This window comes from Colletes latitarsis, chromosome 9, assembly GCF_051014445.1.
Source record: "Colletes latitarsis isolate SP2378_abdomen chromosome 9, iyColLati1, whole genome shotgun sequence".
NCBI lineage: Eukaryota > Metazoa > Arthropoda > Insecta > Hymenoptera > Colletidae > Colletes > Colletes latitarsis.
Window position 1 is genome coordinate 23,100,491 of NC_135142.1, and position 15,262 is coordinate 23,115,752.

The window sequence follows — 15,262 nt, forward strand, 5'->3', positions numbered from 1 at the left end:
CCTTAACTCGAAAATGATCTTTCCAGCTTCCAACTGTGCCCGATGTAATCAAAATCGTAAGAGGGCGGTTCCAAAATAATTTCAGGAAATTACAAGGCAAAGGATAATATCGCGAGTGCAATTTATTCCGCATTAGAGTTAGCTGAAGAGGATCCACGATGATACCTGAGGATTCCGGCCTTAACGAGGATCTGATTGAGCAGATCGCACGGTGGCACCTGGCCTGTTATCATAGCTTCGCGAATGGCAACGCCATCGGGGCCCTCGAGGGGAATCGGTACGCCGTTTATCAGCAATACTTCCTCCTCCCTCATGCTGGACTTCTTTTCGCAATCCACCACCTTCACCCCGGGCCCGAGGATCGACTCCACCGTCGACTGGATCTCGTGATCGTCCATGCCTGTGAACGTACGGTACGTTGGTACGCGAAACTCGTGGCTGATTTATTGGAACCTCGTGCGAAATCGATATGGACGTGGTTGCGGTTTCTTTTGATGAACTTTTATGGTCTCTGGACGTTTACGGGGGTCACATTCTGGGTTAGATTCCTTCGAAGTTTAGCCTTTGAAGTATGGGCTCTGATTGTGTAACGTTACGACGAACACTTTATGGCAACCCATACGGTCGCGTTTGTAAATTATTTCAACGCGTTCGCACGCCACGCCAAACCACTCGAATTGCCCACGAAAACGATACTTTGTTTTGTAGACGATTGGAAGCTAGTCTCGTTAAAATTCGAGAGTCATGAGTTTATTTTCTTTGAAATGTAATCTTGGGATCTTTTTAGCTCCTCAGTGGAAAATTTATGTCAACCATACACGGTATAAAGGTTCTAATTAAACGAAGAAACTTGGTAATTTATTATTAGAGACACGGTAAAATGTGCACGGTATAAGTTTAGTAATAAATAACTCGTTCTAAAATTCAGGTTTTATAAAATTCATCGAGTCGGGTATTTCGAGCAGTACGACTACGTTGTAACGAAGTAGCTTCTGAAATAAATCTCTGTTCTCAAGTTCCAAATCTTAAAATTCCTCGGACAGCGTTCGAGGAAACTGATGCGCGATAAAAGAAATATTCGTCGTTGCAGTCCGTGCTCCAAACTGCTTTCCAAGCGACTTTGATTTTGAGGTTTCAAAATGCACAGACAATTATTCTGCGTCCGCAGAAATTCATTAAATACGTGATGAATTTGACAGAAATCTCGATAGACAAATATTTATTTACCGTGTCTCTTACGTCGATAACAAAATAATTGTTCGTTAATTTAATATCGCGTATCGGACCAAGCCTTACGAAATAAATCTTTAGATGCCACAAAGGTGACGTCTCAGCGACAAAATGAGTCCGGGGAAATACAAACGCAGTAATTTGCACCTGCCCGATTGGACGAAGATAAAGTATACTTAAATACGCTCGAAGGGGACATCGAGGAATCAGCTGCGCACTGAATTGCAAATGAAGGTACAGTGACCAAAATACGGCGAAACTACGAACCGTGAAATCGTAAATTTCGTATCTCCTAGCTTCGATCTAATCAGATTAAATCGATCGCGATGTAGGGTTTCATAAGAAATAAAAGGTGCAGCCAACATTTTTTTCTTGCACCTCTTATTGCATCCGAGTACACACACCATGATATTCCTCGTGAGTAATTACTCTGTCAACGGCAAAGGCATAAAATTACATCCTAACAACCACCAATTGAAATAATCTTTGCAAATTAAGCTGCTGGAACTAATATTTAATTCTCAGTTATTACGAAAAGCATGTATCAACAAACCCACAGTCCACTGTATTATCGTCTTCAGCTAAAAGTAGCATAGATTTTTGCATATAAATGGCGTAAGTTTTTATAAATAATTTCTTGTTTCGTTTTTAAATTCCCCTTTTGGACATCGATTCTACCATTATTTCTACTTTGAACTACGAGTATTTGAACAGACAAGATCAATAATTCACAACGAATTGAATACACTAATAATTCATTCCACCAGTCGATGCGATCGAAAGCAATCAATTAGAATACCGAACAAAATTGACACGTCTAGGATGAACACAAGTTTCGACCGTGATAACATCTAGACAACATCTTGAACGGCGATGCAGCTGTGTGCAAACACGTGATCTGGGCAAATGCGTTTAAAATTATTCGTAACCAAGTCACGAGAATCACGAGTCGAGTCAAGAGCTGCCGGCTATTCGTGAAGACTTCAGGTAATATCGGAACACCTGCGCACGTGCATCCCACCACCTGAGCCACCTGAACTAACCTAACCCAAACGCTACCTGCATAGAACAAGAAACTACACGCACCTGCATCGAGAATCGATGTCCAAATGCACCCATTGAGAGCACGATAAGAATTGTCCTTTTAACGATTCTGCAACGATGTTTACTCTTATCGACGTATCGAATCACTGTCCGGTAGATTTATAGCATCGTCACGAAAAAACCGTCGTCGGTATCTTGATTTGAGAAATAAGTTTCCGAGGTACAGGCAAAAGTGCTTAACATGCAACCAATGATTATGTATGACCATATTCGTCTATGTTTCAGAATCCAGTCGCGTTGTACGCGTGGAATACTCGATGTAGAATCGTCATGTTATTGGTAGGTGGCGAATACTCCAACGAATAACGATCAAGATTATGCAGACTTATTCCGAATATTAAAATTAGGAAGATTACAATGAACTTCGATAGGACGTTGATTTATGAAAATAAAGTTTAACGAGGAACCTTGATAGCGGATAAATTGCTTTCATAAGAAGCTGACTTCGCGAAATTACGAATATATCGATAGTTTGTGGAAGCTATGAGTCATGCAAGTAACTCGTCTACGGATTTTAATATCGAGAAATATATCGTGCTAGAAGCATTTCCGTATAAATATTTTTTAACGTTGCTCTTACGTAAATTTGAAAATCATTATACCGTAATTGGTTGTAAGTTCAAGCTCTGAATGGAATTTCTTTCGAAAAGCGTCAATTCCTGAACGCAATGCAATTTCACGAGTGCAAGAGTGCGCTCGTATCTCTGCACGCGATCGAGCAGCATAACACGGATCGTACGCGCTTTACATAGTCCGTGTTAGGTATCAGTTTAATAGGCAGCTACCATATCAGATGAAGTAAGTGGGTATTCGCAGATATGAAAATACGTTAATGACCCGTTCTGAGAAGCAGAAGCTTAGTAGATGGTTCGGTAAAGCACAATTTGCTGGCTACGTAGTTAAATCGAATCGTGTACCGTACTATCGTACATTGTCATGCTTGTCGTGCAACCATTTTTCCTTCCCTCGCCTATGGGAAAATTGAACGATGAATGTTATCAAGATTGTCATTAGTTACGTGAGAATTTTTACATAACGATAAAATCTAATCGCATCAGGAATTGAAACGTTTAAAAAGAAACGCGATTTGCGCGTAACGAGGCAAATCGACCACGGTAATTCGTTTCGTAATCGTTGTTATTAAATTAATATTACAGAAAGCAAACCGGTAGATAGGTTACTGCTTTCAACCTCGAGCTTTCGAAAATATTTTTATCCATCGTTTAAGACGGAAATAAATAATTCGATACTCTTTACTACTTCTATTATTTTCTAAATTCGCGTCGAAGAATTTGTTCGTTGAGGGTAGTTTCCCTTGAAATGCCCCATCTGTTCCAATCTACAGAAACACAAATCTGTCAACGCTATATTTTAAAGCTCGTGTAGACTAATCTGTACGTGTAAATTTCCATACGCGAGATTTGTCTGATACATTAGGAGCGTTTTTGTGATATGTACATTGTCCTGGGATAAATTCACGAGCTCTCGACAAATATCTTCTCCTTTTATCTCCGTCGCATGGTTCTCCATAGGGAAAGAGTCGGAGCAGAGACGCACAATTCATTCGCCATAAATAACGCTGCTTGTCGCCGCTCCGCATCCTCCATCGCTTCCTTCAAAGTGTAAATCAGCGAAGGTAGATTCGGCGCATCGTACGCGTGAACCGAGCTAATGCATTCCTCGCATCATCGGGCCTGCAACGTTCTTAACCTCATTCGTGACCGAGGTCGAAGCCAGAGTTCTTGATTTATCTCGCAGGCATCTTCGTCGTTGTGATGGAAATGCGTCGCGTCTATTATTGCATTGAGGCATGAATAATGCAACGTTCGCGCGGAGAGCAACGTTTCATTATAATTTTTTAAGGAAATTTTACTACCGAGAGATTACGAGAGGCTTAATAACCGTCACAGTTTGGCAACTAGGAAACTACCGGTTTCTATCAACGAGAAATATTTTTCTTCCTCAATTAATTACAGGAATCTCTGTTCCGTTCCCGTAATCTGTTCATCAAAATTTTTTTGAGACCTTGAAACAGCTAGACGCGCCTCTACAATTTATAAACGAAAGAAATGTTTAAGTTTTCCACGCTTGGGCGACGTGATGCCTACCGCGAACAATGGCGCGGCAGGAATGCACTTTGCCGGAGAGAACAGAGTGCCACATTGTGAAAAAAACTCTTCTTCGAACGAACACGGGTTTCAGTCTCGAGCCTAACAACTTTTTTCCTGGGGTTTTCTCTCTTACAAAAATTCTGGAGTACCGAAAGTTGCGAGCGCGACTAAAGATATTTCGAGAAATCAGAGTTTCGATGGAAGTAAGGAAAACCTAGCCGTAATAGGAAGCAAGACACATACCCCAAAAATTATTGTGATAAAGAAACTGTTATGGATCGGGAGTTTTCACGGACTTTATTAATTTCTCGTTATAGTAGTGTAAAAATCTATCCTGTTAAGATACGTTATTTGTTTAGATATTATCTCCTGACAAGGTGACGACAGTGATTCGCTCCTGTTTCTCGTCAGCGCGATGGACGATCGAAAGAATTCCTAGCCTTTCGGATCATCGTGACGACGTTTCGATCCTGACGTACGGATGGACTATTTTTAGCCGTAACAAGACGACCGTGGCAGGAAAACGAACGAGGAAGAAGCTACGAAGAAGTGGCGTGGAAGTCGCTGGAAAGGCAAAGTGCGTCTGGCGGGAGGGCTAATTAATTGCCAGCGTGCTAATTAAGGGCACGAAACGAAGTGTCGTGGCGCTCTATTTGCGCGGCGGGGAACTTGAGATACAGAAGCCAAGCTGTTTGAAACTGTTCGCAACCTTCCAAGATCAGTCGGCTTCTATTGAGCCTCATTAGTCTTTAATCGCATCGTCTTCACGGCTGCGAACGGAACTCGAATGTTTGGACGCGTCTGGATCTGTTTGAGATTCCGCTTCACAATTTGCACGTCGTCGAAGGAACGTCGGTAAACGATACGATCGTAAATCGTTATGATCGGTGAGGATGAAAATCGGGAGGCGATTTTTTTCCATCTATCCGAAATCAACTCGAACATACAAAAGAGTAAATTTCAACGTTTGACACAACGAATTGTTATATATGAATTTCCAGCAATCCGAAAACAAACGAAATATCGATTTATTTGAAACAATAAGTATTTTGAACAATGAAACCATTGTATTATTCCGCATTTTATATACCGTTGGAAGGATAATCGCCACGATAAATCCTTTCAGTGTTTTAAATTCGTTCTGCGCGAGAGTTTAGAGAGCTCATTTATTTTATTCAAACCGACATAAATTCGCGAGGTATTCAAATATAATTCTATTTTTGCAAATAATTTAGGAGTGATACACCTCTTGACAATTTTCAAAGTAAAATAGTTTTTTTTGCGTATTATTTATTTTTAAGCATTATTAGAAATATATTTTTTTACTTGTTCGATTCGTCCTTGTAATAATACGTTTGATTGGTAAAACGACTGAAAAATTGAATCAAATTAAACGTTGCGGTACATTTTTTACGAGAAACCGCAATCCAACGGCAGATCAATCAAGATTGTCACTCGGACGAGTGTAATTAGCGACTACGTAGTCTAATTAATGCCCAACGCGACTACAAACGCACCTTGGTTCCTTCTCGGGCTGGTAACTCCTCCCCTTTCCAGATGTCAGAGTCACGGACTAGGTTCTCACGAACCGCGATTCAGAAACACGCGATCCGCGTCTTCTCAGACGGGAATAATAATAAGAAATATAATAAAGAGCCGTTCCTCTACTTTATCGTACTGTGTCCGGTGTGCATGGAAACGAGACTGAGGACAGACAGGAAGACAATGAAGCGAAAACCAGGTCCCCTGCGTTCGGTTGTCGATGCATACACGGTAATTACTAACCCAGATAATAAATATTGCAGCTGAACGAACAGGAAGCGCACAAAAGACGAGCAAATTTAATAAATTGTTTCCTTTTGTGATCTCTCTTTCGTATAAATTAGTAGAAATTTGCTTTGTATTTATTTAACATCGTATCCAGAGCCATTAGCTTTTAAGGCCACTTTGAGTTGCACTTCCAAGATTCGATATTAATTAAACCGATAAACAGACATATACAGGGTGTTCGGCCACCCCTGGGAAAAATTTTAACAGAGGATTCTAGAGGCCAAAATAAGACGAAAATCAAGGATACCAATTTGTTGATGGAGGCTTCGTTAAAAAGTTATTAACAATTAAATTCAAAAATTTCAAATCGTTCTGGAAAAATTATTTTCGGTTGTGGGGGTCAATTACAATCATTTTTGGTGAATACACATACTTCCGAAATCCTACCCACTTTCGAGAAAAAAATTCGAGTAAGTGCTGAAAGTTTTAGGTGAAAAAAAAGACTTCCGAATCGTCTTGGAAAAATTATTTTTAGTTGCAGGGGTCAATTGCAAGTATTTTTGGTTAACAGACATACCCCCGGAATCCTACTCAGTTTCGAGAAAAAAATTCCTTACCGAAAATATAATTTCTGGCCAGGAATGTCTGCTTGAATTTTCATGCGAATCTTTAAAATGTCATAACTTCTGAACGGATTGGACGATTTTAATGTTTAAAAAAGCAAACTACGCGTATTTTGATGGAGAATATGTAGAAATCGCAAAAATATTCGAAAAGTTGGTCCTTGACCCCGCAAAATGAGAAAAACCCCATAAAAATGGTCCAATTTTCAAACAGCCATAACTCCTACAATTGTAAATATATTTCAATGAAACTTTTTTCTGAAGTAGAGCTTATGAGTACCTACAAAAAAGTATTAGACAACTTTTCTGTAGGGCGTCAAACAAAATTACTAAAAATGAAAAAGGAAGTTTTAAGAAAAATCGATAGGGGGTAGGTGCCTAAATTTTTCGGCGAAAATGAAAAGTTTCAAATCATTCTGGAAAAATTATTTTTGGTTGCAGGGATCAATTACAATCATTTTTGGTCAACAGACATACCCCCGAAATCCTACCCACTTTCTAGAAAAAAATTCGAGAAAGTGTGAAATTTTTCGACGGAAAAAAAAAATTTCAAATCGTTTTCGAAAAATTATTTTCGGTTGTGGGGGTCAATTACAATCATTTTTGGTCAATAAACATAACCCCGAAATCTTGCGCATTTTCGAGAAAAAAATTCAGTACGGTCGGAACTTTAAACGTTAATAACTGTTTAACAAAGCCTTCATCAACAAATTGGTATTCTTGATTTTCGTCTTATTTTGGCCTCTAGAATCCCCCATTAAAATTTTTCCCAGGGGGTAGTCGAACACCCTGTATAATTTAATCTACCAACGTTCCAAATTGTGTATAATGATTTTTTATTAAATATTTCTGCGAATCTTCCTTAGGAATTATTGTAATATCGAAATTTATATTCGTTGGTCCTTTAGTCTCTCGTATGAAAAGTATTCTTTTGATATGCATAACACAATTGAATAGTAACGAGGAAAAGAAACGAATGTTCGACTAATGACGTGTTTTCATTGTTCCTATACAATAAGCAATCGTGTACATTCGCGTCATACTTCAGCCGACCTACTGTAACACGAACCCACAAAACCAACTGTTAATTTGTTTCTGGCCTTGGTATTTTTGCATATTAGCACGTCGTTTCTACGTGAAAATTATGAATCAGCTTCAAGAAAAAAATGCAGCAAATTTATCCATTCATTAATTCTATATTCGTTTACATACAATATTTATGCTCGTTGCCTATAACTTCATGTACATCCGTGTCGCCAAGTGTATTATAAGTTTGGGTTGATAATGTTACGAGTCTCTTCTTAAATTAAACGATCATTAATATAATCATAATTAAGAAAGAGTACGAAAGTTCCGAGCACGTAAATTACTAGAAAATATTCGTGACTTTCGTGTACTTCCTTAATTATAAATACATTAGTGGTTATTGAATTTGTATTTTCATTCTACCTACATTGTATCTTATAAATAATTACTTCTACCGTGTGCTTCTCGATAAAGCTAAACAAGATAAAACTCATTTATCATTTACACGCACACACGAGACCACTAAGGAAGAGAATAGAAGTCACGTAATCTAGTAACTTACATGTTCTTTAATTATAACTATGTCTCATCAGAGTCGAACTTACGCCTAAAACTTCGAAACGTCGTAGTCAATAGATTATTTTTTGAACACCGTGTTAAAACGAAAGAATTATAGTCGTTTGATGAAACAAAAGTTTCGACACTTGATCGCGTACGACCCGAAAAAGGACACGAAAGATACCCGGGGCCCACAACACGAGACATTTCACGAAACGCGTGTTGTTTAATGTGGTAGCCACTGGCACGTAATTTGCACACAATCAAGACTCGCACTTTCTTTATCCGACGAGATCTCGTGCGAATTTTCGCCCAAACTCGTTTAATTAATGTTCGTGCTCTTCACGCATCACAAGACCGTAGCAACGCGTTCCAATGGGCATTCCTACATTCGACGAAACAAAAGCTCGCGCAGATCGCGTGATGAACGCAGACTTAGGCTGTTTCCTACCGTTCCCCGTCTTAATTACTCCACGAGCATCTAATTAATTCTCGCGAAGTACTGGTTTGCTCGGTACGAAGGCACTTCGCTCGACCTCGAGGCGTTCCGCGTGTCGAAAAAGTGCGAACACTTGGTTTTACAGTTTTAATTGAGTCATTTATCGAAATACGCAAATTAGCATTCGCATTTCGCGAGAATTAGCGCTACCCTGCACCACCGTAACGCTATTTCAAATAGCGTGTATTTTTTGCAATTTCATTTGTCGTAGACGAGTTCTGTACCATTCAGGTTACGTAAGTGTCGTCTATCAACGTTTGAAACAAAATTGAATTTCCAGGATAAAGAAAACTATTAGTTTAAAAATTAGTGACAAAATTCACTACCGAATTATTCGAATATTCTAAACGGGAAGAAAATTAGAGCCACGTCTACGCTTCCGAAAAATGTTCAGAATGAATAACACAATTTTACAACGGATTAAGATTGTCCACTCGTAACAGTTTGTATATTTTACTATACAAAACTCCGTCACAATTTCTACTATAAACGGAAACGTAAACGTTAGGCCACTTTTCCTTTCGCGAGAAAACATTTGCAGGCCGGTGAATTAATACGTTCACTCGCGAAGTCACGCGCGCTCGGAAAATCCTGTTTCACATGCAACCGGTAACCAGAGTCGCGATTCGTTTAAAATATTTTATTTTATTTCTGCATTGAATATCTTGGCACGTACGGACGGTCCATTCAATTAAACGCACAAGTCACTTATCTACGTTCAGCAAACCTAAACCGAGACGCTTTTTCCCCTCTATATTAATTGCTTTTCGCTAGGAAGCTTACGAACTTTCGTATATTTAAACCTGAGCTACCAATTTCAAAATTTAATCACACTCCGTTCTAAAATGTGCCCCGTAAAATGAATCTTTCCGGTACGAGATTTCTACGTGATGTTGAAGGAGACATTTATGGCTCTGCATGTTCCCTCACTTGTTCTTTCGTTTAAATATTAATTATTTCCTGCAAGTATAAATAACCCAGAGATACGTTTCTTTTTTTCTTCCGAAAGATAAGATCAAAATTCTTGCAATATTGAATTAACAGGCTAAATAAAAACAATACGTACTTATTTTGTACGATTTTTTTCGGTAATGAATTTTTTTCTCGAAAATGGTTAGGATTTCGGGAGTATGTGTACTCACCAAAAATGATTGTAATTGACCCCTGCAACCGAAAATAATTTTTCCAGAACGATTTGAAATTTTTTTTTTCCGTCGAAAAATTTAGACACTAAAAATTATTTTTTCAGAATGATAGTCAGATTGAACTACGAAAATCTATAAGGTGTAAGGTCTACTCGTCTACCTCGTTTGCGGTAAAGACAAAATTAAGCGAGGGAAAGGAGATTGAAGAAAACTTTGGTTAAGTAATGCCTAACTCTACCGTTAATGCTCGCGTAATTATGCCGCGCACCGGAACACTTTGAAAGACACGCGGAATTCGATGACGTTTAATATTCAGTTAATTAGTCACGGATAGTAACGAACTACCTATCTGTGGCTGTTTAGAACCCCATACCACACCGCGTAAAACCTGTTCGCTGAGCCAAGGGCTTAACGCGCGCAATTATCATCGGTCATGTTCGAAATCGTCGTTGTTGTTCGAATATTAAGCTACTAGTCGATCGACTCTGTGCTGCTCGTATTGATACGGAATCGTTGCTGAACTGGTCGAAATTTCCGTCGTTGGATCGTTCACCGAAACGAATGGAACTCGTTAAAACACGGCGAAACGGTGGTCCAATATCGCCTGGTACGGTTAAAAGTATTTTTATGGCGAATGAAATTTACTTCGAAACGGGGCATAATTTACGCCGAGAATTCAAACACTCCGAGGAAACGATAACTGTTAAATGGGGGATTTAGTATCTTGGAATTGGAAGGAATATATGCCTTACGAGGGGAAATTATATTTTATCCAGAAACGAGTAATCTAAAATAGTCTTCTAAAGTTCTAAAACTAAGATGATCTAGATTAACGCAAGATTAACACATCATACCAGAATAGTCTGGAACAGATTACAGTCTAGACTCGATACGATACACATAGTCATATCGAGTTTAATTAGCACAAGAAGCGAGTAAATTTTCCCATGTGTTATTTACAAGCACGCTTCTTATCGTTGTTTCGCAGCCGCATGAAAATGCGATGGAACGATAGAGCCGACCGTGAAACGAGAAGGTGCTAATTGCATACGAAATCGAACGACAGTACGTATGTACGATAAAATACGAATGTTTTTGCCAGCCAGGTTCCCCAAACAATCGGCGCTCGATAGCAAATCGACGCGGTACCAAGATTTGCGTAACACGGTACTCTAGATACACAGACTGTTTTATTTAGCGTAGAGGCGCGACATTGTTCGAAGTATGCTCTAAATACTTTCGGAATTGTGCCCCCCCCCCCCGTGCTTGTGCAGTTCATTTCGCTGGAAGACGGCCAAGAATATTCTGTTAACGCATTTAAAATTGAAATTGTATACACTTCCATCGTGGAAGTCTCGCTGTCTCTTTCCTCGGAAAATGCAAACACGATGAATTGTTTCTTACGTAATATTGTCCAGAGTTACGTCGACGAGCAACACTGTCACGATACTAAGATACTGCATAAGTTCCTTCGTCATATTATACATTTCAACGCACAAGTATTGTTTTTAGAGCTTGGACTATAGAGAATATCGGTTGTGTTTACATAATTGCATCTTTGAGGTGTATATTTTATTCGACAACGTGAATTGTACGGTTCTATACTTCGATTTACGATCATGAATTTATAATTTTCCTATATTAGTATCTTTAAAAAATACTGGATATTTTATAGTAGTCCCTAAAGCGTATTTTTTGTAAATAAAAAAATCGTCCAATTTTGACCAAAAGTTCCCAACAATTCTGATAACTAAATCTGAATTCTATCCAGAGTTTTCCAGTAGAGGATAAAAGGAAGAATTTTCCGGGCACGTGTACCGATAAACAACGCGATTGTTTCTTCTGGCGCCGCTCGGAGACGCTTTCGCAATTAAGAAACCAATTTGCCAGCGATTCGAGCGGCCTTTAAACGTTCGTTTCTTGAGCGTCGACAAAAATCCGGTCCGCTCGTTTGATTTTTTCGCGAACGGCCGGCGTTGGAGCCCGGCCAGAAAGCGTAATGCTGTGAAATTGACGGCGAAACGGCGCAAAAACCGTGAACGATCTTGCTTCCAGACGAGATATCCCAGCGTCGTCGGCTGCCCGCGCCGCGTTTTCCTTGCGAATGAACCGCGAGTCGCGGCCGGGGACGAAGGGTTGTGTATCGGGAGGGTGGCCGGGCCGAAATTTGCATTGCAGAGTGAAATTAGCTTCGTAAAAAGTACCCGCTCCGTAAGGAATTTGCAATGTTAACGAGCCCCGATCGCTGCGTTTCCGATGCACGGGGGAACCAGGCACGTACCCTCGTTTGCACGTTAATTCGCTTTAGCTTAATACGACCGCCCTATACAGACAACTTCTTTTCACTCTCGATCCTTCTTATCAAGTTCGTGTGTTTCGAACAACCAAACCTCCCCGAATCTCTAAAGAACGATACACTGAGCGAAATATGGGGAAAACCGTCCTATGTTCGAGAATATAGAACCTCATAAGTGTTAACGATCATCGTTGTGATTATTTTTAAATCGAGACAAGATCAGAGTAAACTCTTTTCTCCCTTGGAGCGGAGAAAAAAATTAGAGAAAGGTCCATTGATTAACAAGTTTTAAAGGAAATCTGTGATTATCAGTAGTTTGTTATTTTCTGTGTTTTCAGTTTGAAAATTTGTCCAAGGCATAACCAGAAGGGGATTGTTTGGAGAACAACTACTGCTAATTTACAGAATTCGTGTCGAGCGGCGTTCTTCGAATTCTGCACATTCGCCTACTTTCTTGAAATAGCCGCGACGCGACGAGCCGAGGAAATCACGGACGTTCGAACGTGTTCTCGTCCGGGGGAAACGAATTTTCCCTCCCGCGAGCACATTAGACGGTTTGCTGTTAATCCCTTTCAGCGACGTATCATTAACTCCGAAACGCGCCGCGAGGAACGCCGTAGAAACTTTATTTAGGTTAGTGGGCGCTCGCGAACAATTTTTTCCCCCCTTGCGAATTTCAGAGCGATGAAATATTCCCTCGAAATTTCCCATTTTAAAATGAGCGCGCGAAAGAGTGGAAGTTGAAACGTTGACGACGACGAAAAATCCATCCGGCGAACGGCTATGAATGCTTAACGCGAAACGTAGCGAAACGTAGCGAAACGAATACGAAACTTGTGCAGAGTTCGCGATACTTGGCGGAAAATGTTTAACTTTGTTCCACGCTGTTTCGTAGTTGATTGCACGTCGTCGAGGAATCCAGGGAATTTGTGGTACGAGACCATATTTTGTAATGCAATTAACTGCTATTCAAGCTTATTAAAGTGCAATCAGTGATCTATTCTTCGGTGGAATGATAAAAAAGAGAACCAAACACGGTAACCAAATAATCCTCAACAATTGACAATCACACGCTCGCTGTGTGAAATAGTAAGTTCTTTTAAATGAAAACTATTTTCTAAATAATGTGTATCGCTGCACAGTCGATACGTGAGTCCAGTTATTTTGTGCTCGTCCGTCTGGCGAGTTAAGCTCCAATTATTTTCGGAAACCCAAACTATTCTAACTGATTTAAACTTACTTCGTAAAGTCAGTTGCGAGGACAGTCGCATTAACCAAACTACGACGCTACGCCCTCCTACAACACCCTGGTTATTTACCTCCAGCATTACGGGACACCAAGTTGTCTCGTTACGTCTGTCGCTTACCGCGTAACCAGAAATATGTCCGGTTTGCTTTCGGTTCGAATTCACAGCGTCGGGTTTAAAGCGATTAAACGCGATTAAATTATGCTTAGGAACTTCGCGGCGCCGAAAATCCCGATATTTTGTTAGAACTATGCTAATCCCCCCTAGGACCAACGAACAAATGATAATTTACATCCTCTGAATTGCGTTGCTAAACACCCCGTATAGAATAGGATTTCATAAATATTTTCCGGCGAATTAATCGGTGACAAAGAACCTCGAACGTAGAGCACGCGAATAAACTAACAGATGGAGAAACAGAAATAAAATGTGCTGCCTATTGTTTCATAATTTTGCGCTTTATCGATCCACGAAATATTGGAATTATATTAAAATGCATCCATCAAGACAAACTATATTTGGTAAAATGATACGACGCGTCTCGTGGACGGTCGAACGGAGAATAATTTTATAAATTTATATGGACGCGAGTGACGCGTGTACGCAGAGCGAAAAGTTAGCAGTATCCGTAATGCAAAACGTGTCAAGTAATTGGTGTCAAGAACGAGAGGCAGGAATCGTCGGAGAAACGCGTTTAAGCAATCGTCTTACGGGATGTAATGCATTTGAAGCAGTTAAGATAATCGCGAGCAACAGTAAGAAAGGGATCCTACGTACCCGTAGACCCCCGAGTGCAAATGGAGATATTTCCTTTCGTGAAACACGATAAACGGCGCCGAATGCTAGCGGTAAAAGTCCCCCCAAGCAACGATGCTCCGGAACGTTAAGTAATTGCGCGATTACGCTCGCCTCCTTCCATATTTATATAACCGCGATCCGTTCCTCGAATACGAGCACGCACGTTCCTTTGTCGCAAATGGTTCGCAAATGAACCCCCGTGGAATTTCCAGCCACGATAGAACAACGCGTTATCTCGAATCAACGAATTCGATTACAGAAACGGAGACCTCCAAGTAGATATCGATTGACACTCGTGCATTCGTTACGAAACACAATTGCACTCGATATACTTTTCCTGGTCGAATCGGAAATAATTATCGAGAGAAAATTGCTCGATGAACGATGACTGCGGAGCAGTGATTCCCAACTGTGTCGGTTTATAGTAATGATCCTTTGAACGTGATCGTAAGTTGAACGTTTCTATCTTGGAGCCAGTGAAGCGTGAAAGACGATATTTGAAACACGATACGAGTCGAGATGCTGGTGTCGAATTTCACCTACGCTGTACGAAAAATGAATATGTCGAGCTTAGAGCGATGTTCATTTTAAGAATCATTACTGTACTGAATCATTGACAGTTTTGTATTATTGTGTTTCATTGCCAATGCATCGTATCAGTTACTGTCATTTAATATCATATATATGTTTAGATAATAAATAGACGTTCGATATAGAAGTATTAATTTAATACGCGTTTATAATTGTGGTTGGCGCACGATAGAAGAGTTCAATGTCAATTTTTAATTAGCGTATCATAAATAAACAAACACTGTTATCTTTTCCGAACGACAGCGATCGTGAGAGTCGCGGAGA

The 15,262-nt window shown here is 39.9% G+C and overlaps 1 protein-coding gene and 1 long non-coding RNA gene across 3 annotated transcripts in view; both read right to left on the bottom strand.

The window, feature by feature from the left end:
- Positions 1-15,262, bottom strand: part of LOC143345783 (uncharacterized) — a 455,578-nt gene that overhangs the window by 331,148 nt on the left and 109,168 nt on the right. The window lies entirely within an intron of this gene.
- LOC143345786 (uncharacterized) overlaps positions 9-15,262 on the bottom strand; it is a 74,745-nt gene continuing 59,491 nt past the window's right edge. Inside the window, exon 2 of the long non-coding RNA XR_013080313.1 lies at positions 9-400. This is a non-coding gene — a long non-coding RNA (uncharacterized LOC143345786). The remainder of the gene's footprint in view (positions 401-15,262) is intronic.